Genomic DNA, 25392 nt, shown 5'->3' with positions numbered 1-25392 from the left:
CAATGATTCCTGAATTGCATCAATTTACTCCAGATCAGTCTTCTTTGTCGCGGTCCTAATGTCCTGCGCGACCCCCAACATGATTTGACCTCTTAATTGTTCGTGCGCTGTGTGTTGTGCGAGCCTCTTTGCAAGTTCAATGTGGGCGTTTTCCAATCTTGCCACTACCTGATGGCAGCAAATCCAAATCCAAATTGCGATCGCTCCCCAACCGAACAGGAAGATGACGAGGATATACAAATCCTCAACATCTTCAATCTCAATAGAATATAGGCATATTGATCGCCAATTATTCCAACTGTCAATTGCAAACCCCGCCTGGAATGTCCCTATGGGACATAGCGGTTCAGTCGCACTTTGTTTTCTTGAAGAGAAAATTCGATCCACTGCTGCAAAACCCCAGCTTACTAGTTGATCCATTGATTGATTGAGTAGGGAGTCAGGTATATTGAAGAAAAGTAGAATGTCCACACCGTCAAGGAGGCAGTTGTAAGTAGAGATCCACACCGTTATTAATTGCAGTTTAGAATCCACACCGTTAGAGAGAGGCAGATGGCAGAGCTGGTGTACGGAGACGAAAACGGCTGCAGGGAGGAGGGTAGAGGGAGGCCTTGGAGGGCAGGGAGGAGAGATAATAAATGCGACTGCTCTCTGGGAAGGGGCTGGGGCTGATCCTGACAATAGAGGCTTTCAGGAAGTGTAGTTCTGAAATATTCGACAGCTAGATGTCCTTCACAAAATGGCTGCAAAAAAACTACAATTCCCATGGTTAAAAGTTTTCCAAAATGGTTGCCTCTTGCGAAATAACCCTGACCAAAACTAAATGAAAATCTATCTAATAACACTTTAACCTATTCCTAAACTAACGTATTGATGATAATATACACTATAAATGTTGTTGAAATAAAAACGATACTTTTGTCAAACAATCTGAAGAGATTGATTTATGACATGATGTAATTTGCGGTCCGCCGACGGACCGCACGGGCGGAAGAGGTTAAGGCAAAAATCCAGTTTGATAGGCAAGAGAATTGACATAGACAGTCCGACGGTCAAAAACACAAAACAGGCTCGCCGACAGAAAAAGGGATTGTTCAATACTCAGGGTAGTCGTCCGGTCCAGGGTCAGTACACAAGGGGGTTTCTCAGCCAGTCCAGGGTCCAGTACACAAAGAACACCTACTCGCCTTCACCTCTCCTCTCACTACCTCTCACCTTCACAACTCTGAATACTACAATCTCTCTCTCTCTCTCTCTCTCTCTCTCTCTCTCTCTCTCTCTCTCTCTCTCTCTCTCTCTCTCTCTCTCTCTCTCTCTCTCTCTCTCTCTCTCTCTCTCTCTATCAGTACTAATCAGCTACCTAATTGACTCTACTCCTTCCGTGGCAGAAGTATCTCCCATCCTTCACATATCCATGGGAGGGGGGAGGAGATCTGTCACAATATATATTGGCCTCTGAATGGCAGGTGGTTTACTGTGGGTACTTTTTCGACAAGGAAAGTGGTGGTGGCGTACATTTTCGACCCCAGGAAGACCACTTGGCAAGCCAAAAAGATAAATCTGATTGTTTTTTAAGATTTAGGCACCCTGGGATTTGTGAGTGGCTGATTACAGGAAATGAGGGAAAAACCAAGGCTATAGTGAAAAAAAGATAAAATGCCTTTATTTCATTGGCAACTTCTTACAGTAAAATATGAACATAGGAACTTCAAGAAGCTTTCCCATTTCATGGTTTTTTATTTTAAGGAACATGCCAACATTCATTCATTCATTAGCACAAATTAAACTAATTGGATACGGACCACTAGCCTAGCTTAAAACTCTGGGAGATGTGTTTTTGGCCAGAGGCTAGCTGGTTCATATCCGCTTCCATTCATTTGTGCTAAACTAGGCTAGCTTTCAGCTTTCTACTGAACACACAGAGAGGAAATTGGTTTCTATCTTCTTCACTCTGGAGAAGACAGTGAACGCATTTCCCATAATGTTGGCATGTTCCTTATTTATCTTGAATTGAATGACTTTTACTTTTACCAGAGTAGCATACTATTCTATCAAGATCTTTCCACTTTCACGTAAATAAAGGATTTGGGGTAATTCTTCCACCAATGCTGGCAACTATAAATGGAAAGGCAGACTGTGTTGTGAGAAAACAAACTGTGAAATCTCAATTGTGTTCGCATGGTCTACTACTTGATAAATGATTGCATCAATATTTAGCAAATGGTCTTAATTCTGCTTTCTTTTCTCGCTCTCTCTCTCTCTCTCTCTCTCTCTCTCTCTCTCTCTCTCTCTCTCTCTCTCTCTCTCTCTCTCTCTCTCTCTCTCTCTAGTCCTTTTGTTTTCTTCTTTTTCTGTCTGGCTTCAAACAATGACATCAAGGCGAAGACTAATTACTGTTCATTCTGTCTGGCGTTGGCAGTGCGCTGCTCTCCAGATGTGCTCAATGTGGAGGCAGTCAGAGTAGCTATGTGCATTCCAGGAATGAGAGAGAGGCCATGTGTCAATGATGGTTCCCATGGGGACACACTAATAGACTTTGATTCATTATACAACATTACAATCCCCAAACATGGACTTTGTTATATAAAGCTGTTAGTGAAAATACAGCGTACCCCAAACGCTGTCGTTTTGGCTATTGCAAAACATGGTCGAACTGAATGAATAGATCAACTTATATCTGTAGATATTTGTTCATTCATCATAAATACTGTACGTAGGCTGATAATGCCCTGATCTATGAAGTCATACTCTCTTTTGAAAGCACTGTCTGTAGCTGTTTACAGAGTGGAGCCAACAGTGGGAGGCAGTGGAGGGCTTTGAGTATGCAGTGCTGGTGGTAACCCATGTCGCGTTCAACCCGAGGCGCGGACGGGGCAGAGCAATAGGCCAAGTAGAGAGGGGAAAGAGCCAAGCACCCAGCCAGCCAAGCACCCAGCCAGCCAAGTACCCAGCCAGCCAAGCACCCAGCCAGCCAAGCGGTTTAAAACTGCAGGGTAGTCACTCACCCTGAACAGACAACAGTGACTCATAGCAGGCCTGTCTCTCCTGTCAAAACACAAAGAGGAGAGCAAGGCTTCTGGAGCAGGCCTGGGAGGGAGGGCAGAGCTAGGCTAGTGCTGTTACAATATTACAAAAGCAGTCCAGTGTGGCAGAACCCCAGGACAGATGGACACAGGATACAATACGGATACAATAATTAAATTTAATAAACAAAAGAAAAACAATAAGCAAACATACCTATTCTAATGGGGCCTATGTGGGGCGGGGTGTGGATGCCAACGGTAAATGAGATGTGTGTGAGACAATTACAGTATGTGTATGGGTGCGTGTGTCTAGCATGCAAATCGCATGTGGTGTACAGTAGTAATGTAAATGTGACAAGGTTGTTGTTTCGTGTGCGTGTACTAATGAGTCCAGTCTTAACAGAGGGAGGGGTGTTATCCAGAGGTGCGAGCGGTGGAGTGAGAGAGAGCGGGGAGCGACACAGGGATTGCCAGGACGGAGTTTGTTTCATTGATGGAGAGAGAAGAAAAATAACGCTGGTTAGAAAAAGAACAAAACACTGGGAAAACTAAATAACGAAGCAGGGTAGAGAGAGATTATACTAAGACTTGAAGATACTTTAGTTTGACTAACCACAAGTGATCAGTACGATCAAGCCCTGAGTGACAAGCCAAAGGTTTGAGGAGATACATAGAAGACCGGGTGGACCTTGAGAGCGGCCGGGAGGTTCAAACATACAGCAGATGCATTTATGATGTGGTTGGCGGTATAGGGACATATATAGCGGGGATTTAGCTTACATGAGGAGGCCTGGGAGGTCTGGAGGGGCAGCTCCCAGGCCAACAGTCAGACCTTCTGGCCGGGTTGGGGCTGGAACCCTCTGCCGGTTAGCACAGCGTCAGGACTGCTCTGTAGCTCACAGCAGAGTGGCCTGGGCGGTCCTCCAAATGCGACGACACTGGCGGAGATGGAACCTGGTGGACGGGACCGCCACCTACAACTCCTGTTGGGGAAACAGAGGAGGTTGATAGCCCAGAGAACATTCAAAAGGTGACATACCGGTTGCAGAGCTCTCCATAGCGTTCAGTGAGTACTCCACCCAAGGCAGGTATTTGGCCCAGGAGGCGGGGTTGCTGGTGGTGACGCAACGCAAAGCTGCCTCCATGGCCTGGTTGGCTCGCTCTGCCTGCCCGTAAGTCTGGGGGTGGTATCCCTTAGAAGGCCTGCCACACCCTTGAGATGAACTGGGGGCCCGGTCGGAAAATAGGTTTTGTGGGATCCCATGAAGACACACAACGTGGGTCGTGAGGAGCTCAGTCATCTCAGCTGTGGAGGGGAGCTTGGGGAGAGCGACAAAATGGACGGCCTTGGAAAACCGGTCGACGACGGTCAGGATGGTATCCTTACCCCTGGATACGGGGAGGCCCGTCACAAAGTTCAGGGCTATGTGTGACCAACGCCGACTGGGAATAGGAAGGGGGCATAGGAGACCCGCCGGTGGACGATGGGAGGCCATGCTATGGGAGCAGATGGTGCAGGCGCCCACAAACTCCCTGACGTCCTCCTTGAGAGTGCGCCACCAGAACCGCCGGATGAACCTGATGAACTCGGCGGTCCGGTGCACACCAGGGTGGCAGGCGAAATGGCTAGAGTGTCCCCACTCTAGCACTTGTGGCCGGACAGTGGAGGGCACGAACAGCCGGTGCCGTGGTCCATTGCCTGGGTCGGGCTGGGCTGGGCTGTCTAACCTCCGACTTGATGGCCCACGTGATGACACCCACCACCCGGGCTGGGGGAAGGATGGTGTCCAGGGTCCCAGGAACCTCAGAGGACTCCCCAGGGTACACCACCATGAAGATGTTGATCATGTCCCTCAGCACATCGTTGACCAACACTGGAATACGCCGGCACATTGGAGAGGCCGAAGGGCATGACGAGGTACTCGAAATGCCCCAGGTGGGTATTGAACCTGGTCTTCCACTTGTCCCATTTTCTAACCCTAACCAGGTGATAAGCATCTAACTTGGTGAACACCTCGGTGTGAGTGAGTGGCTCGAAAGTGGAACTCATAATGGGGAGTGAATACTTATTTTTAACTGTGATGTCATTCAACCTGCAAAAATCTATACAGGGCCTCAGGCTGCCATCCTTCTTCGCCACAAAGAAGAAACCCGCCGCTATGGGGGAAGATGATGGTCTTATGATCCCAGAGGCTAGAGATTCGGAAATATAATTGCGCATCGCCTCCTTCTCTGGGACCGAGAGACTGTATAAACGACCCGTAGGGAGGGCTGCCCTGGGAAGGAGGTCGACGGGGCAGTCATATGGCCAGTGAGGGGGAAGAGAAAGGGCCCTGTCCTTACTAAACACCGGGGCTACGTCATGATAAACGGAGGGGACACCAGTGAGATCCGGGGGAAGGACCACAGGCCTGGGGCTGCTGGACGGAGAGAGGGTGGAGCGTAGACAGTTGGCATGACAAGCTATGCTCCAACCCAAAATCCGCCCAGTGGCCCAGGAGATGTGAGGATCATGTCTCTCCAACCACGGCCTTCCTAACACTAGGGGGGCAGTGGGTGCGTGAAACACCAGAAAACGTGCAGTCTCCACGTGATTACCCGACAGAGTGAGATAGAGGGATTCCGTGATGTGCGTAATCTTATCCAGGGGATGCCCATCAGTGGCCTGAGGTGACAAGGGGGTGTCTAGAGGGACAAGTAGAATCACGGCCTGGCGAGGGAGAGTGATGTCCATGAGACACTCGTCGGCCCCAGAATCAATGAGAACGCTGACGGACAGGGACTCCTCACCCCAGGAGAGAGTGGCGGGGAAAAGCCAGTTGAAGTCTCTGTTGGGCTGGGGGAACGATGCACGGCTCACTAACGTTCCCCCTGTTAGTGAGCGGGGTCTTTTGGGCGAGCCGGACATGTTCAGAGATATTGGACCTCATTCACCAACATTGTATTTTTTTTTATCTACTTTTTTTTCCCATTTTCAATTTTTCTCCCATCCCAATTTTGTATTGTCCAATTCTACCCTCCCCTGTCTCGAACGCTGTTAGGCCATGCCTCCCACAAGCCGGCTGCAATGTGGACGAAGCCTTACATCACGTGTCCCCTCCGGTACTCGAGGAAGCAGCCGTCGCATCTTTTCACCTGCACAGCGCGATCTCTCAGCGTCGGGGGTCTGCGTTTTGGAGGGCACGCCGCCCCCGTCGCTTCCTGATTCTGCTGCGCAGGCGCACCAACCGACCTGTAGGAGTCGCTGTCCACAACGTCCGATCCCCACCCATCAGCTTTCCCACCCCTAACACTGCCAATTGTGTTAGTATGAACGACCAGCCAAGCTGATAGCAATGCGGAGAGCTGGGCTCGAACCCAGCGTCTCCTGCATTGATGGCGAGCGCCTTGCCCACTACACCACCTAGCCACCCATTCACCAACATTGTCTTAAGATTTCTCTTATGACAACCTCCTTCGAAGGTCGTAAGAGAAAGTCGACGACAATTACCCACGGATTCACCGACGAGTGGAGAGGTTGTCTTAACTCGCCAAATTATCTCAGCTGCGATGCCCAGAATGAGATACGTCACTCATTCACAAACTTGAACACGCATGGGATGAGGCATGGGACGCGGTAATGGGGAGGTTAATGCAGTGTCCGGAGAGTGGGGGGGGGGGGGGGGGAATGGGTAGACCTCAAATCTGTGTCCAAAAAGAGGATTGCAAGGCACAGGAGAGGCATGCTGGCCACTGGAGGAGGAACAGCAGGCCCGGGGTTGTCCGAGGTGGACCAGCGTGTCCAGGCGTGCCAGGTGCTGAGGACATGGAGACGGGCCTGGGGCACCATCTCCTGTTCTCAGCAGCTGCGGTCCCAACAGCCAGCATGTCTCCCCTGTTGGTTGCGGATACTGAAACGGACGGTAAGCGCGTCTCCCACAATGTACAGGTGCATCTCAATAAATTTGAATATTGAGGAAATATATTGGTTGCCTCCATGCCACACCGCATTGATTAATGCAAATCAGCGCGACCAAGTATTGAGTGCATATCGTTTTTCAGTAGGCCGAAATTTCTGTAATACATATTTTGTATTAGTTTTTCTCTAACTAACTATCTAACTTTCCCAGATACTTGAATTTTCACTCTTTCACTCTGTGTAATGGATCTATATAATATATATATTCTTGAATAGAATTACTGAAATAAATGACCCTTTCCTCGCCATTCTAACTTATTGAGATGCACCTGTATATCCAATGGAAACATGTGCAGTTGCAGTATGCCAAGCATTGCATGATCACAACCCCCACAAATTAATTACCACAATTTATTCACAGATGAAGCGGATTGCGAATTGCTGTCCCCCTCAGCCCGACCGTCCACCAGTGCGGCCTCCTCGTTCCCCAGTGCTGACCCCCGTTCCCCAGTGCTGACCCCCGTTCCCCTGTGCTGCCCCACTGTACCCCAGCGGTGCCCCCCTGTTCACCAGCGGTGCCACGCGTGCACCCAGTGCTCATGGCTCCATGGCCTAGGCGATGCTGGACAGCCAGGAGCGGGATGCTACCAGCCAGGAGTGTCCATGAATACTGCAACTGTCGGACAGACTGGTGTGCGCCGTGTTCTCAACTCATTGACTGCCACGCTGTTTTCCCATCTGTACTCCCTGGCGGCAGTTTTTTTATTTTTACCATTTTCATAAAGGTAATTTTCCGACGCTGCGATCATACAAGCGCATGTTTTATGATAGAGTTTCGGTAAAGTAGATGTAAACTAGATGTTACCTTTGTTTTAGAGGTACTCCATTTCTCACATCGAGTCCAAGTGTCTTGAATCAGAACAGGATCAATACATATAACGCACCTTATCGTCCATAATCATCATCCATATAATCCATTTAGTCTTTTTCATAATATCCAATAGTTCACTCTAGGCCAGGGGTGGCCAACGCATGCAGCTCTTTGCCCGTCAATGTGTGGCTCTTCCATCCATAAAAAAAAAGTATAAAAAAAAAAAAAGTATAATATTTATTTTATTTTATTATTTTGTACTTTTTTTTTTTATTATTATTATGTCACTCATTCCATGGTCCATTTGCATGTTCTTGGTATCTGAATCTAGGGACATACAGTATGGATCAGTGTCAGAAATAGTGTGTCTGTTACTAGGCTTGAGTAAATTGTAATGAACCAAAGGAGAATATAAATTCTATCTAAAAAAAATTATCTTTGACTGTGAATAACACCATGCTAAAATTGACCAGACCTGAAAAATCTAAGCAAATGAATAAAGGGAAGATGATTAAACAGAAGGTTTTGTAGATACAGTACTGAATTCTGCCATCTTTTTTATAATGTAAATTTCTCCACCATTTTTCATCATATTGCAACACCGTTTTTTGCAAGACGTTCACAGAAAGGTAGAGAAACGAACTGCATTCTGTTTTATGGCAATAACGTTCAGGTTTGTGGGAGATAATCCCCAAAAATAAGAGAAATAAAAAAGTAAATCCAGAAGTCAGATGATTGACAGGGGCTGGTGTGAGCTGGGTAGGGTAGTTTTTCGAAATTCGAAAGCCCTGAGTCTCTTCCTTCAAAAGCCTACACTCACTTTTGGCTGTGCCACTTCCTCCTGTCAATATGCGCCGGTTTCCGACTCAATGCCCTGAGATTTCAATAATCTTATATTTCACTAATAACAGTTAAAATCATTGGTAAACAAACGTAATGCTGAAAATATACACGTTTACTGTATATCTTGAGCTTAAGAGGTTAACCCTGTGAGGCCCAAATTAAAAAGACATCAGCAACTTCAGAGACCAGAGGGTGGGACATATAAACACATTTACTATCAAATAGCATTGTGAGGCTGAAAAACAGGACCAATTGACTATACATGTTTTTTTTAAATAAACATTCTTTTTTTAAATGGCTAAAAGTGATTTTGTAATTTTGCAACCATGGGTCTCACATGGTACTTTTAACCATGTGAGGCCCAAATAAAAAAGTCATTAGCAACTTCAGAGGCCAGAGGGTGAGACCTATAAACACATGAAGGGTGCCGTGACAAAGGTTGAGAAACGCTGGTATCTGGTGTGGCTCTTTGTGGTACCACAGTAATTTTTGTGGCTCTTAGTCTCTGACTGGTTGGCCACCCCTGGTGTATAGGAACGAAACGGCAATCGATTATGTATAATATGCATCAGGGCCTATAACTCGCGTTCTAGGAATTACTGCAGACCACTCTAAAAACATACTTATATTCACGACGGTATTAACACGACAATGTATGAATGGAAAAATATAATGTTCCCACATCCGGAACGATAGATACCCGATGTTGAATGGGCCATAGTAATGTCGATATAGCTATAATATTTAAAAAGTTATAGCCTTTTTTTTTATTATTATTTTTTAAACAAACATATAGACAAACATGACAACACACGATAAGATATACAAGCATTATTAACAGTGCACATCCAATGAAATCACCATATAGTTAAATGTCTTATACAGGATATACCCCCAATACCTGCTATCTAATACCCTACACACATATGCTCTAGCTCGTACCCCCCCCTCCCGGACCCCCCATTGGATAATCCATCCATTATACCTCGCTCCTAACCAGACACTACCATTATATGCTAGCTTTTATTATCTCCACCACTTCTAACCACATTGTCATTTTGGATTCATTGAGACCCAAAATTCTAGCTGTAGATATTTCTTTATAAATCACATCGAGATATGTAATAAACCAGACCTTTCGGCAAATTTTTTCCGGTTGGAACCATCGTGATGCTATCAGCTTTTTAGCCACTGTGATACCCGATAAAACCAATCTCTTTAGCTGTGGATTTACTGCATACTCAAAAACATTGTTCAGCAGTAGTACAGAGGGGTGTACAGGTATATTCAGAGTTAAGAGATTTGATAATTGCTGGGTCACCTCTTTCCAGAATATTTTAACTGGTGGGCAGTCCCAGTACATGTGCATAAATGTCCCCTCGTCCCCATTTGTACATAAGGAGCATTTGGAGTCTTGTTTAAGACCCATTTTTTTCAGTCTTATAGTAGTCAAGTATGTCCTGTGAATATAGTTAAGATTTATTTGTTGATGGTCCGGGTTCCTTGATGTAAATCGAATATTTGCCCAGGCTTCTTGCCAATCAAAATTTCCGCTTTCCAGGTCTGGTATATCCCTCCTCCAGACGGAGTCTAGGTGGAGGGTTTCATATGAGGACGTTAGTAATTGATGATAAAAATCTGAAACAAAACCTCTCGATGTCTCTCTTTCATAGAAGAATTTGTGGTATCTGTGGTGTTCAATTGGTATCTGTAATGGAACACCGTGAGACTTCAAACGTAACAATAACTGTGTGTAAAAAAAAAATTGTGGACTCTGTGAGATTAAGTTTTTTGCGTATTTCTTCATAGCTACAGAAACCCTGTTTGTTAAAAACATCACCTAATGAGTGTATGCCTTGCTCTTCCCATATAGAGAATCTTATCGGTCGTTTTCCAATCAAGAGTGCATTGTTATTGAATAAGGGAGTATGATTATGCCATTTATGTGGATTAGAATGTTTTTTTTGTGTTTCACGCCATATCCGGATCGCATGAGTAATTATGGGGCCAAATTTCCGTTCGCATTGCTTAATTGATAATTTAGTGTATGCTATGTCCTTCAGTCTATGTGGGGCTACTATATTTTCTTCTAATTTTCTCCAGGATACTAATGCTTGGGGATCAAACCATGTTGTCAATGGTCTTAAAGTGTACGCCTTAAAATAGTGGAAAAAATCTGGAAATGCCATACCACCGTCTGCTTTGTTTATCTGTGCGGTGGATCTTTTTATACGTGGTGGTTTGTTATTCCAAATAAATTTGTATGTGGAGGAGTGTAATTTTTTCCAGTAACCCTCTGGAGGGGGTAACGGTAGCATTGAGCTGAAGAAGTTGATTCTAGGTAGTACGTCCATCTTAACTATTGATATCCGTGCCTGTACTGAGTTTTTAAGTTTTGACCACCTATCAAGGTCGTCTTTAATTTTGTTTTGGATTTTTATGTAATTGTGCTTCACCGTTTGTCTTATGGTGGGGAATATTTCCACTCCCAAGCATCTAAAGTGTTTTACCATAGGTATCTCTACTGGGAGGGTTATATTTTTTTTTGCAGGGGCATTAAGTGGAAGGAAAGCCGACTTCGGCCAATTTATCTTAAATCCCGATAAATCTCCAAAGTCCTCAATCAACTCGAGCAGATGAGGCAATGTGGTGTTGGGGTTTTGCATGAACAGTATTACGTTGTCCGCATATAAACTAATTTTATGTTGTGCAAAGAAGGTGAGCGACTTCATAGGCTTACAGCACTGGAAGTGAGAGGTATAAGATGGTCAAACTGCATGGCAGACATTGTGTTAAGGGTGTGTGGACAGTCTCTGACAATTAAATCCTTGACCGCCTCACTCAGCCCTCTCCTGTAAGCGTTATGGGGCACTACGTCCCCCCACCTGCTGTTCGCGGCGAGGACCCAAAACATGAGGGTGTAATCTGCTACGGACCTGGGACCAGTGTTAATTTTGTCAACGAAAATGATGACTTAATATGTTCGTCAACAAAGCTTTTTCCCCTGACGGAAACGAGATGTGACGTCACGTTAATGGAGACCATGTGACACTAACATTACTAAATAATTAATTAAATATCGTTGACCACAACTGAGGACACAAAAATGTAGTTTACAAAAACCAGGACGAAATCTCTCTTCATGTTGACATTGTTGACTAAAACAAGACGAGACAATATAATTATAACTTTTCGAATAATTCACATTGTTATTTCAGTATTTCCGTTTCCGGCTGTGACTGCAGCCATTGCAGCGCACGTGCTTTGATTCATTATTTCCCTCACAGGACACTGCGATAGAAAGGTCGAAAGCCCAGTAGGTGGCATACTGGCATTATCAAAATAGCTCAGACAATGGCGGGGCAACAGGGTCTCAATGATCTTGTATCCCGTGGGCTTGGAAGAAAACGAAGACCAGACCTCTGGGCATACTTTAGATATATAGAGCTTGAAGGAGCTACAGAATGTATTGTTGAAAAAAGAAATGGGGTCATCGACGGTATCGACGGTATCATTTGTAAACGCTAGTCCTGCCAGAGTATTTAAACCCCCGCTACACCATTTCTAATGGAGTGCAATACTGGCTAGAAGGCGTAAGCGGCGGTATTTGCCCTTTTGCGAGCTCAGACCCATTCCCAATGATAACATCAGGCTGGATGGATGAAAAATGTATGGATATAGCTAATAAAAGAAATAACGATTAAAAACCGCGTTTTCTCGTGATTGGCACTGAACGGTTGGCGAGTTAAGCAGACTTTTCTCGTGACTGGCGCAGAATGAGTTAAAGGGACAGTGCCGCATTTTCCATATTTCATGGACTCTAGTGTTTTTTGTGTTCTCCCTTAAAGGGACTGTGCCGCTTTTTGTTATATAATAAATTATGCCCAGTTTTTGGCTAACTCTCATACCTGTCTTGTCTTGTGCTATTGGGGTCGCTTTACAAAACCGTAACAGCATCAACGTTATGATTAACAAAGGCATACGTTTTGTGGCATTAACGTTACATATATTACTATTGATAAATCTAGGTGTCACTGTCATTAGACTAGAATAAATTATAATAAGCACGCTTCCGATTGGTGGTAAGAACAGCACAGGTGGGTGCAAGCGGTGTGATGTAATTGGCAGAATCGACTGTCAATCAATGGTCTACCTGACATGCAAACTCATAAACAATGTTTTTGTACTGTCTGGAGGTGTACAGTATTTCAATAGGCAACCCTGAAAGGATAATTTTTCTAGAAGAGCAACACTAGCCAAAACATATGGATTGTATGCATAAAAGGGGTAACAGTTAAGTGACTGTTACTTTTGTAGCAGTAGTTCAATGTCACTGCCTTTTTTGTTAGGCCTAGTTGTTTATGAATTCATGAACATTTCCGGTTTCATTGTTTTTCACAGGACAATGCAGTTCTATTTCGTTAGGGCTTACGCTCAGCACCAGTTGCATAATATCTCGCTTCAGTGGATATGCACTGAATAAATTTCAAAATGTACCTTTACATACCAACATCCGTCTGACCACACCCCCATCTGCTGCCTACATAAGCAGGAGTGGGGCCACACATTCATCTCCTTCTCAAATTTCATCCACAAGGAAGTGCCTGTATACACCACTTGACGTGGAGAAAATATTAGTCTGAGGAAAGGAAAACAAGAAGAACAAGGAGATACGTTGACATTATATCTTTATTTTCGCTCTCACTATTTCGAGAAAATAAGGCGATATTGTCTTCGTCACTGGAGTGTCTGGAAGATGATGATCATTCTGTGTGACCTCCACCGGCTTTTCGTATTAGGGGCTCACGCCGCTGACATGCTCCCCATCTACAGTCCTCCTTGCTACAGCTGGATGTATTCCAGGGTGGGGTAAGTACTGTTTTGCTTGCGAGCTCTGGTTGTTGTTGATGCTGTGGGGGTTAACTGACAATTTTACGAAACGCAGACTCCAGATTGGGGTCCTCTGCTCGGCTTAAACGGCGGTCGGAGGATCTTGGTCTGACGCCCATGATGGTCAATCTAGTGGGCCGCGACCAGGACCTGGTGATCCCAGGATTCTCGAGCGGAAGCTTCTCTGTCCCGTGCAGGCCCCATCTTTCATATAAAAATGAAAGTACAGAGGCGGTGAGGTGGCCGAGCGGAGATTGCGTTCGTCACCAACCCCGGAGCTGTGAGCTGGATTCGCCTGTTCGAATGTTCGAATCCAGCTCACAGCTCCGGGGTTGTCACCAGCTTGGCTGGCCGTCTGCACTAATACAATTGGCTGTATTAGAGGGTGGGAGAAGCTGGCGGGGTGGGTCCGGGTCGTTGTAAACAGCGACTCCTACAGTTCGGTCGGGGCGCCTGCTAAGCGCGGTGTTACGACCCCTGTGAGTCTAAGGGTAAAGGGCTGTAACATAACAGTTGGTTGACAGAAAAGATGGACCACGTTTGTAAACAACAATGATATTTATTGATAGATGCAAAGGAAGCACATGTAGCTCAAGGGTGAGCCCCGGCCAAAACAACAAACAAACACCACTATACTCCAAATAAACCCAATCTAATCTATGGTAAAAGATCACCCCATCTGTGCTTCCTGAGAAAGAGAGAAAAACACATTAATGATACATAAAACAAAGGCAGAATATATACAAAAACAAACTATAACTACTACTAGCAATGCTCTCTCTGTGGCCATACACACACAAGGCAATTTCCACTAAGCACAAAGGCCAATAAACGAAATGCAAACGAAATCACACTAGGCCTAGCCTCATGCCAGAGAGAGAGAGTGACTGAAGTGAGAAGCCATGTTTTAACAGGTGTGTGGTGATCCATGATTGGGTGGTGTTGATTGAGTGTTGGAGTCTGGAAAACCATCCACCAATCGGTGCTGTGCTGGGTAATGGAAGGGCAGGCCTGGCAGGGACCAATGGTGGAGGGAACAATGGCTGGAGGGAGGAAAGAAAAATGGAGAACACACACACATGGAGACACACACTGGGGAATATATACATTGGGATGTAACACGCGGATAGGACTTGAGGGGGATAGTGTGATCCTCCCACACGCTACGCCCTCTCGATGAGAATCCGCGCTGCCAGGTGAAAAGAAGCGGTGATTGGCTGGACGTGTGTCGGAGGAAGCACGTGGTAGCCTCCACTCTCCCAGATGATCTGACTGTGGGGGGTAAGTGCGCAGCGACCAGGAAGGGACTGGGAATTGGCATACGACTAACATTGGGATGGGAGAAAATCGGAGGAAAATGGAGGGGGGAAAAGATAAAAAAAAATAAAAATAAAATGAAAGTACACCCTAAACGAGGAAATGTGGGCATATGATCTTCTTTATCGGGAGTTCCATGCTCAAAGTCAGCTGCAGCCCGAAATGGGAACTGTGCTGGCCCCGCTGTATGTCTGGATCACCGTTGTAAACTGTGTTTTGACATTCTTTTTCTTTTCCCTCTTAGAGGAGGGACTTGGACAGCGGCCTGTCTGAAGTGTGGCTTGTTATGTCGTTGTGTACAGTTCAGGTGATAGCTGCTTAGCTGGCGTGCTAGTTGTGGCCTACTGTGTTAGCCAGTCAGCTGTTAGCTGTGGCGCTAGCCCGCTGTATTACCAGGCTAGTAAACGTTAGCTTGTTGCTATCAGTCGGATAGCTGCTTAGCTGGCGTGCTAGTTGTGGCCTACTGTGTTAGCCAGTCAGCTGTTAGCTGCGGCGTTAGCTCGCTGTGTTTACCAGGCTAGTAAACGTTAGCTTGTTGCTATCAGTCGGACGGCTGTTAGCTTAATGCTACACTGTTGAACGTTTTCTATGACTATAACATGCCTTAAACACTCTGACTACGACGTCATCTTTGACAGAGGATGTTAGTCGAACCTACATCGGGAGCCCTGCCAGCGAGGACTGCGTCAACATGGGGAAACGTAGCGGCTGGGTGGTGCAGCGACGCTACCCTTGTCGCCGGCACAGGAGATGCTGTGTTTGACTTCGGTGTCCCGTTAGCCAGATTGCAGTTCTCTTTGCCTGCGCTCAGGGTAGGAAGGTCCCGACCGGACTTTAAACACTTCTTCTTTCCTTCCCTTCTAAATGTTTTGTAATAACGATGTTTTCCAAAACGGGTGTTGCTGCAATACATTGAGGATACGACGCGTGTTGTGTGTGAATTGTCTTGTCAATGGTATAGCTTCTCTCTCCATAGAAATCGGGTTGTTGTTTACATGTGTAAAAATGATCTGGTTAGTTGTGATGAGTACATGTGTGTTCATGTAACGTGAACTCACAACTAAGGGGGTTATTTAACCTATAAAGCTATGCTTAGTGACATGTGATTGAGGAATGAATTCTTTTCTCAGCCTGTAATGACAATGAACAGTGTGTTCACATATTAACAGGGTTACCTGTTCAACTTGGTCATATCAAGGGTAAGGAAGGAGGGGTGATCGCCCCGGTTTCCCTGGGGCTTCCCCACCCTCCTTTCAGACATGTTGTTTACAATATATTGTGTCACTGTGTTGTGGGGATACGATGTAACCCTCAGCTTAATTGCTGGGGTTGTGCTTTCCACTTGAGAAACTATATTTTCCTAAAGAAAAGATTGTTTGGTCACTTATCATGTGTGCTTAGCAAGGCCTGTGGCCAATACATAATCGAGGATTCTGTATTCTCTCGTTATGAAAAACGGCGTTCCTCTGTAGCAAGAGTGTACTTTTGCCATTTTTTTTTGTGATGAAGGGTTGTGTGTGTCTTGTGATCTACAACTGGGTTAGGTTTGGCCACAGAAGCACATGTGTAAGTCTGGTACCGGGGCTCTTTAAGGGGGCCCTCTCTATTCTGTGTTTTTTCCTTAGTAAAAATCAGATAGCAGGTTAGCACATGAGCTATGTGAAGCTATTAGATACTTCATGTAGCAGACTATGACTGTGTCATGCTCTATTTGTCATTACATCATATCATGGGTGTGGGGTCGTAAAGGGGTGAACTGGTAATCCTTTCCTCCCCTTTTCTGATTGGTCAGGGGTTAAAACCTCCTGTCCTTCAAGGTTCCTGTTACGTTGCTGTTCGGCACGTTACAGGGTGAGAGGGGGGGGGGGGGGGGGAGTTTCCTGGTCCCACGCCCTGGAAGATTGGGCGTGTGCACCGCGGAAATTTCCCCGCCATAGAGTACGTCACTGAACGCGTCTCTGTTGGTAAGACTTCCGTGAGTTGTTCAGGTCCATGTTATGGATCTGTTTCAGGGAGTTGTCAGAGCTCCTCCTCACGAAGCTCCTCCTCGGGCCTTCTGTGAGTTCGGACTTTCCTTCCCTGTGAGGGAGCCTCCTCAGAGTTCAGAGCCTCCTCCTCAGATTGTCAAGGTGAGTAGAACTTCAAAAGGGAGTTCTGCTCTATTGTGTGTGTATTCGATTCAATTCGATTATTGAGTGTGTATTGGTTCAGTGCCTCCTCCTCGGAGAGCCCTAACCCAAGTATTACATAGCTCAATTTTGCAATATATTCTTTTCAATCTATACAGCTCGCGTGGGAAGTTTCTCTGGGGATTTCCGTCTCCTCCCTATGGCGAGGGTGGTGGGATGTAAAAATGTTAAAAAAAATTACCCTCAGCTGCGTCACGTGGGATTCATGTCAGTCTGTGTTTCTTTCTTTTTTAAATAAAAAGAGGAAAGAACATGAAGCACGACGGCTCTGTGTCGTTCTCCCAGGCGACTTGGAGGAACAATGTTTGGTGTCTTGCTAGACTATCCATTGATGTGTTTGGGTCTCGACGCATACATAGTGCTGGCTCGGTGTGTTTCTGTTAAGAATCACGCAGGGGCTAAGTGCTCCTTGGTTGCTTGTAATTAAAACAGCGTTTTTATAGGGCAACTGGGATGGAGTTTTGTCTCTTCCGAGCGCCAGTTTACTAGGTTGTCTCGATGAATTCTCGTTCATATCTGGGGGATGTTAACGGAATAGATCAGAACATAGGTAGAGGGGTCTCACGCCCTTGGGGTGGGCCACTGAGCACGGTCCAAATGGGACCGTCTGGGTGGCGCCCTCTTTTCATGTTTTAGATCGACACGCATACCTGCCCCCTCTTCTGGAGTGGGCATGTCGGCGTGGTTAGGACACAGGACTGGTCTGGTCACGCTGGTCCAGGTCAGTTAAACCCGTTGTCCGCCGGGGATGCAGATCTGCTGTTCTGGTACCCTGAGGGACTTGTGCTTTTTTCGGGGGGGAAAATGCCGGGTCGGCCCGGATGTCACAGGGTTAGGCGTTTGAGACCCTTTGTTGGGTACTCTTTTGTACCTGGCACTATCATAAGGGGCTGGTTCTCCTTTCTTTGCTCCTCTCTCACGCATGGCGAAGAGGGGGCTGTTGGGGTGGTCTTCTGGACCTCCTCTGGTAACCCTGTGTGCTTCCCGAGCCTCCGGGCCCAGTCCGAAGTAAAGTTTCATTGATACCGTAGGCCTGGGATAACCTTTTTTTGAAAACTGAAACACTTGTATAGCCGGTGTATACCCGCAGGTGTGTTTTGGAGTTTTTCTTGAGGGGTTATAGGAACAACCACCGTCTGTACCGAGAGGGTAGTTGATTCCCTGGTATGTTGGAGCAGAGTCAACTCCCGGGTTACCCGGTTGAGTGTGCCCCTGCACGTTCATGACGTCTGCCAATCATGTCAGCCTTCTCTGCCTCGACCCCTCTGGGTGTTTTTTTTTTAATGGAGGCTTTGTCATGGTGATCAACAATGCCAGCATACGCCCCTTCCGCCGGGGGGGCTGTTTTCAGCTGACTCCTTTGGCGCCTGTCTCGTCCGTAGTGCTCCAGGCTCAGGTTACAGCCTGCTGCCTGGTTTCCCCGGTGCGCTGCCTGCTTCCGTTGGTTAACCTTTTTGAGTGCTTACGGCCATGTGTTTCAGAGTCAGTGTGCCAGGCGGTGTGCTATTGGGGGGAAAGGGCCCGCTCTTGGAGGGGCCTTATCCGAATACGCTGGCGATGTGGGGGGCGGTGTCACTAAGTGACCGCCTGGTGGGGTCTTGATGCCTGGCGTCATTGACCTCTCCGGGCCCCCTTTTTTCCAGGGGATCCAGTCCCTTCGGTGGGTCTGGGTCTTCCTTCGCGCTCCGCTGCTACAGCCTTGCCACGGGGTTGGGTTGCTCTTGACCCTGTGATTTTGGGGGCAGTAACGAGGTTTGTTCCTTCCGTTCGTTCCCGGGTGGCATGCGGGTTGTGCGTGTGTGTAGTCGTGGGGTCAAGCCACGGTCTGCTCACCCTGTGCGTTGGGTTGCTTGAGTTCCTCTTCGCACGGTCGGATCCGTCTCCCTCCCGTAAGCCTCCAATAGGGGGGGTATCCTCCATTAGGGAGGGTCGGGGGGCTCGGTCCTCCCCGGTCTGATGGTTGTGGGGGGCCTCAGCGGGGTACATTTGTCGAGCTATGGCTCCCGCTCAGCTCCTATTATGCAACTGGTGCTGAGCGTAAGCCCTAACGAAATAGAACGTAAGGTTATGTATATAACCAAGTTCTATGAGTTATGGTGACGCTCAGCACCAGGACGCCGCTGCGGCCCTTGATTTTTCATTGTGGTGAAATTTGTTGGGAAGGAGATGAGTGCGTGGCCCCACCCCTGCTTATGTAGGCAGCAGATGGGGGTGTGGTCAGACGGATGTTGGTATGTAAAGGTACATTTTGAAATGTATTCAGTGCATATCCACTGAAGCGAGATATTATGCAACTGGTGCTGAGCGTCACCATAACTCATAGAACTTGGTTATATACATAACCTTACGTTATACAGAGGGAAAGACAATGGGTCTCATTCCCGAACGAAGTTACGACAAAAAATTTCGTCTTAGCCAGATTTCGGCCCATTTAAGACATATTAGGGCTGGGAGTGGGAGTCCCCAAATTTTCCTGAGATCAGATTTGATCGTGGCTGAGAGCAGATTTAAGAGTGCTGAGGAGCACTCTCAAATCTGCTCTCAGCCACGATCAAATCTCATCTAATTGACTAATTAAAAATGTCATTATAACTTGACAGACTGTGTTCTCATAGTGATTCCTTCACGTCAACGCTACAGGCCTCCTTGGAATTTTTACTTAATCATAATTAAAATAAATATGACAATATTTGTACGATAAGAAATTACGCATTTGATGTCGGAAAAATAAATAATATGGATTCATCTGATCATAGGGCAGCTGCTTAACCATATCTGAACCAGCTATTTTGGACAAATGTATAATTACTTTAATTACTCAGATATTCAAACACAATTATGCAATTTTTGTGAAATGATTGAAAATAATAATTATTTAATGCCTTCTGTGGAATTTGTATTTCTTATTTGTTACACATCTGTTTTAATGATTAATTATATACATTTGAAAGAATGCAGGTCAACATGCAATGTATCCCATTGATTGGTATACTTAAGCATTACATCACGCGCAGGAGTGGTTTGTGAACAATAAACCATGCCTAGGGGTGGTTGTAACTGAGGGGTACAATTCCCTGACTGTATTGATAAGTATGGTATCATTAAACCACTACCGCTTTATGTACTTTAACTACTGGCCACACAGTACATGATATAGATATGATGAACACTTTCCCACCTGATGAAACCAAGTCCACACAAATGTATCCGTCGAATCTTTAATATATAGCAAAGGGTATATACAACGTTCACGTAATGACATTTATGATTTGAATGCACTTGTAAGGCAAATTAGTATTCGTAGGCAAATCAACATTGAATGTCCAATCTCTGGTTACGCAGGAAGCAAGTATACAACCTGGTTCTTTAGGGAACTATAGCGATGGTACTTAATGATTATAGCTGGATACACTAAAGGGGGTCCCGCTGGTTGTAAGTCAGTAGGGGGGGGGGGGGGGGGGTTAGGAGAGCCGCTGGCGATATCCCATCTGGCCAACGATTTCTTGGGAGAATTCAGAGTGCTGAACACGGTGCCCACAGAACCTTGGTCCACAGATGAATACAGTTGGGCCCTCTTGTAGACGGTAGCTGCCGGTCCACAACGAAGAGACGTGAGGCGACCTCACTCGGGTTAGAGCGCCGTCTCACCTGGACTCCTCTCGGGGGTCGTTCCAACACTTACCAGTGTTGGCTGTTATCCATAGCATAATCAAAGCACCCAAAGCAAGTAGATAATCCAAGCCGTGTAGGGCTCGCCGTCGTCCGGGTAAGGTAATCCAATGTGCAGGTCCACTCGTCCTTGCCCAGAACTCCTCGGATGAAAGCACCACACGTGGTCTGCCCAGCCTGGTTAAGACTCTAGATAACGCGAGGAAAACGATGGGGGTACTGCTCACTTTATAACTCTAACCGAACGATGCACCATACATAATAGACTATTATTAACTTAATAGAAATACGTCCCACTCGACGGTATAGTGCCAAACTATGACAATTCAACTATTAATCCACACGATGTCTCAATGCCATTCTGAGGCCAAGTTGACCATACTGCACCACACGTGTATCGTGGGTGAGGCTTAACGTCTTGCCACTAGGTTGGAGGGTAAAGAACTAAGGGCTAAGGGAAGTTCTACTTTACTCGCGCCATATATATATGCGCTGTGAACAAATAGTACCATTCGTATTTCGGCAGACGTATTCCTACGCGGAACCGGGGCTAGTAACGACATGTTCGTCGGCACGATTGAACTTGAACCAAGGGGCTTGGCTGCTGGCGCCAAGTTCTTGTCCAATGAGAGAATGAAACTATTATGGGCTGTTAGTAGACCAAAGGGATATTCAGTGTATATGTACAAGGAATATACAAGGGATATCAAACGATATACAAATACTATTAAATATATATCCATAAATAAATATATATATTCGGTTTAATCTGATCCTTCACAACAGCCGCCCCCTAATTAGTCCCACCTAATTAGCTAAGCAGAGACAGATTGACCGCACTGTCTACCACTCGAGGTCTGCTGTAAGGGTCAGTCAACTCACAAAGTCATGGGGTCATGGTCGTCATCGATAGTGTCTGGGAGTCTGGGCAGTTCTATTAGCCTCGCCACGGGTCGTGTGTAAGTTCGCCCTTGGACGAGCACCTCAGCTGCTCGGACCTTGCCATCGGCACCGGTGATCACTTTGCTTACGCGGCCAGCCGGCCACATAGCTCTGGGTAGTGACTGGTCGATAATCATGACGACTGTTCCTTCTGTCAAATTGTCTCTCTCTTTTACCCACTTCTGGCGGGTCTGTAGAGACGGTAGGTAGTGGAGTAGAAAGCTGTTCCAAAACTTGTCAGCTAGTACTTGACTGTACCTCCACATTCTTCGGCCGTTCGCTTCTTCAGGCCTGTACATTGTCTGGGGTAGCGCGGGGTCCAGCCGCACCATCAAGAGTGTGTTGGGGGTGACTGGGTCGACATCTGCTATATCACTGGAGACGTAGCCGAGGGGCTTGGAGTTCAATACTCCCTCGATCTCCATGAGGACTGTCATTAGGACTTCTTCCGCTACAGTCTGGGCCCCAAGCACGGCGTACAGGGCTGTCTTTATAGAACGTACTTCTCGTTCCCAGGTTCCACCGAAGTGGGGTGCGTTCGGGGGATTAAACTGGAAGTCAATCTGGGATGGAGCGAGGTGGGTCTTAAGTTCTGGGCCCATAGCTTGGAAGCTCTCTCTCAGCTCTCTTTCTCCGCCTTTGAAGTTTGTCCCGTGATCAGACAACAATGTAGACGGTTTTCCTTTCCGTGATGTGAATCTTCGGAAGGCCATAAGGAATGAGTCTGTGCTCATGGTTGGAAGGAGCTCGATATGTATCGCTCTGGTGGTCATGCATTTGAATACAATACCCCACCGCTTCTCGGTTCCTCTTCCTTTCTTTATATATAACGGGCCAAAACAGTCCATGCCTGTGGAGTGGAATGGCTTGTCGCCGAGTCGGAGGCGACAGGGAGGTAGGTCAGCCATCCGGGGTATGCTGGGCTGCGCGCGCCACTTTCGGCAGTCTAGACAGGTTCGCTGGAGGCGTCGCACTGCTTCTCTCCCTTGAAGTATCCAATAGCGACGTCTGATCTCCGCGAAGACTCTCTCTGCTCCTGCGTGGTGTACCTCCTCGTCGTATTTCTTTATGATCAGCTCTGTGACCTTGTGTCGGCTGTTCAAGACTATCGGGTACTTAACGTCATCCGGTAGATCGGGGGCTCTCCGCAGACGACCACCCACTCTGATGAGATTATGGGCGTCGCTCTCGGGTGCCAGGTGGAGCAATCTGCTGTCTGATGGGACGGGCTTTCCTCCCTGTAGACAGTCTAGCTCGTCGGGGAACGAGTCTCTCTGGGCTCGTTGTAGTAGAAGAAGTTCTGCTTCTTCGTAGTCAGCTGCTGAAATGTCAGTGGTGGGCTGAATCTCTGGGTGGTGCCACAGAAATGTCTTTAGTTGCGCACTCTGTAGGGTGAGGCAGTCATCTATGTTGGGGTCTGTGGAGGCGACTGTGCTCAGTCCACAGAACATAGGTTTCTTGTTCTCAGCCTCCTCTTTACTCGCCTCCCGTGGGGTGGGCGTAGGCCACTCTCCTTCCGGGAGCTTGAGGAACTCTGGTCCGTCACTGTAGATGTTGTGACGGGTGAGGTCATCTAGGGACATTCCCCGGGTGATGACGTCAGCTGGGTTGTGTTTGGTGTCCACATACCGCCAGCTCGCTGCTTCTGTTAACTCTTGAATCTCTGTGACTCTGACTCCCACGAAGACTTTGTATCTGCATGAATCAGACTTGATCCATGTGAGTACTGTCGTGGAATCTGACCACAAGATTGTTCTGTGCACCGGAATGGTGAGTTCACGTTGGATTAACGTGGCTAGATGCGCTCCTGCTAGGGCTGCGCAGAGCTCTAGACGCGGGATAGATTGTTGCTTTCGTGGGGCTATTCTTGAGCGAGCCAGGATGAAAGCAGTGTGTATCTCTCCTCCCTTCTCTTGGGCACGCAAGTAGGCCACCGATCCATAGGCTACTTCGGAGGCGTCACTGAAGACGTGTAGATCCATCTTGCATGTCTCTGGCCTCACTGTGGGTGGGAAGTAGCTGCGGCGTATATTGACGCCTGGGAGTGAGCGGAGCTCCGTCTCCCACTCTCTCCATGTGGAGGCAAGGGGTGCGGGTATTGGGTCGTCCCAGCCCTGGTCCTTGTCCCATAGTGCTCGTACAATCATCTTTGCCCTGGTGGTGTAAGGTAGAATACATCCCAACGGGTCATATTGTCTGGCGAGTGTTCTGTACACACTCCGTCTGGTGGTTGGTATCGCCGTCGACCTTCCCTGCTCCGTGGTCAGAGGTTTGTGTCTTTAGTGGAGCGAGTCTGTTTTGAAGCGCCAGACTAGTCCTAGTGTCATTTCTTGGGCTTCTCCTGGGATTGTCGCCATCCAGGTCTCGCTGCTGGCAGCCTTGTCCGCGGGGGAGAGGCTGCGCAATACGTGCGGGTCGCTGCTGGCCCACTGCCTGAGATCAAAGCCGCCTTTGATCAGGGAGGCGCGTAGCTTGAGTAGGAGAGCCTCGGCTTCTTCTTGAGTCGAAACGCTTTGTAAACAGTTGTCCACGTAGAAACTGTTCTTCACACTGTGTCGGACCTCTTCATCTGCTGCTGGGTCCTCTGCGACGTGTTTCTGCAGTGCAAATGTAGCACAGCACGGGCTGCATGTGGTTCCGAAGGGGAGGACTTCCCATTGGTAGATGGCTGGGTGCTCATCTCCGATCCTCTCTCTCCATAGGAACCGCAGTAGGGGCTTATCCTCCTCCACTAGTCTCACCTGCAGGAACATCCCTTTGATATCCCCGCTGATAGCCACCTTGTCCTGGCGGAAGCGTAGTAGCACGCCTAGTAGAGAGGGGCCGAGTGTGGGGCCGGGCAAGAGCTCTTTATTCAGATTCTGGGATCCGATCTGGTAGCTGCAGTTAAACACAATGCGATCCTTGCCGTTGTGGTGGACCTTGTGGTGCGGCACGTACCATGATTCGGTCGTCTGATCGGCCTCTTTAATGTCAATCTTCATTACGTGTCTCGCTGTGATTAGCTTCTCAATCTCAGCGCGGTACACACTCTCTTGAGCGGGGTCTTTGGCTAGGCGCCGCTCTGTGTTCAATAGATACCGCTCCGTAGCTTCTTTCGTGGCGTGAAAGGTGGGCATTCCCTCTCGCCTCAGGAGTGGAGTTGCGTATCTCATCACTCCGCCGACTGTGACTCTCTTTGTCCCTTGCTCGAGGAGGTTTATGGCGTAAATGTCTTCTTTAGAACGAATGTCTTTCTTTTCGTTCTTAAAGGGCATTGTCTCTAGTGTCCATAGCCTCTCGACATGCTGCAGGAGAGTGGTGTCTTCTTCTGTCACTCTGGAGTGGAGGCAGCTAGTGGCTGCTGTTCGGTTGAGAGATTTAGCGAGGGGGCCTTGTAGTGTCCATCCTAGGCGGGTCTCGACTGCTGCAGGACAGCCTCTGGGTCCTGTATGGACCCGGTCTATCGGGACTATGAGGTCTGCATGGTCGGAGCCTATCAGCAGGGTCGGGGTGGCGCCGTCTATGAGCGGGATAGGTAGTTGACGCAGGTGCACATATTTATCCATCAGCTTGGCGATGGGGTAGGTGTACTGTGATAGTCCTATTTCTTGGCTGGTGAAAGCATTTGTAATCCTATACCGTCTCTCTGGCTGCCCGCTTGCTGCGATAGTGAAGGAGACATTCTTGCCTTTTATCGTCTTTAAATCTCTTCTTATTGTCCGAATCGTCATTTGGTTCTCGCTCCCCCGCAGTCCCAGCTGGGCCGCA

The sequence above is a fragment of the Notolepis coatsorum genome, assembly GCF_963971535.1.
Source record: "Notolepis coatsorum genome assembly, chromosome: 20".
NCBI lineage: Eukaryota > Metazoa > Chordata > Actinopteri > Aulopiformes > Paralepididae > Notolepis > Notolepis coatsorum.
Note: the sequence above shows the minus strand (reverse complement) of the source record.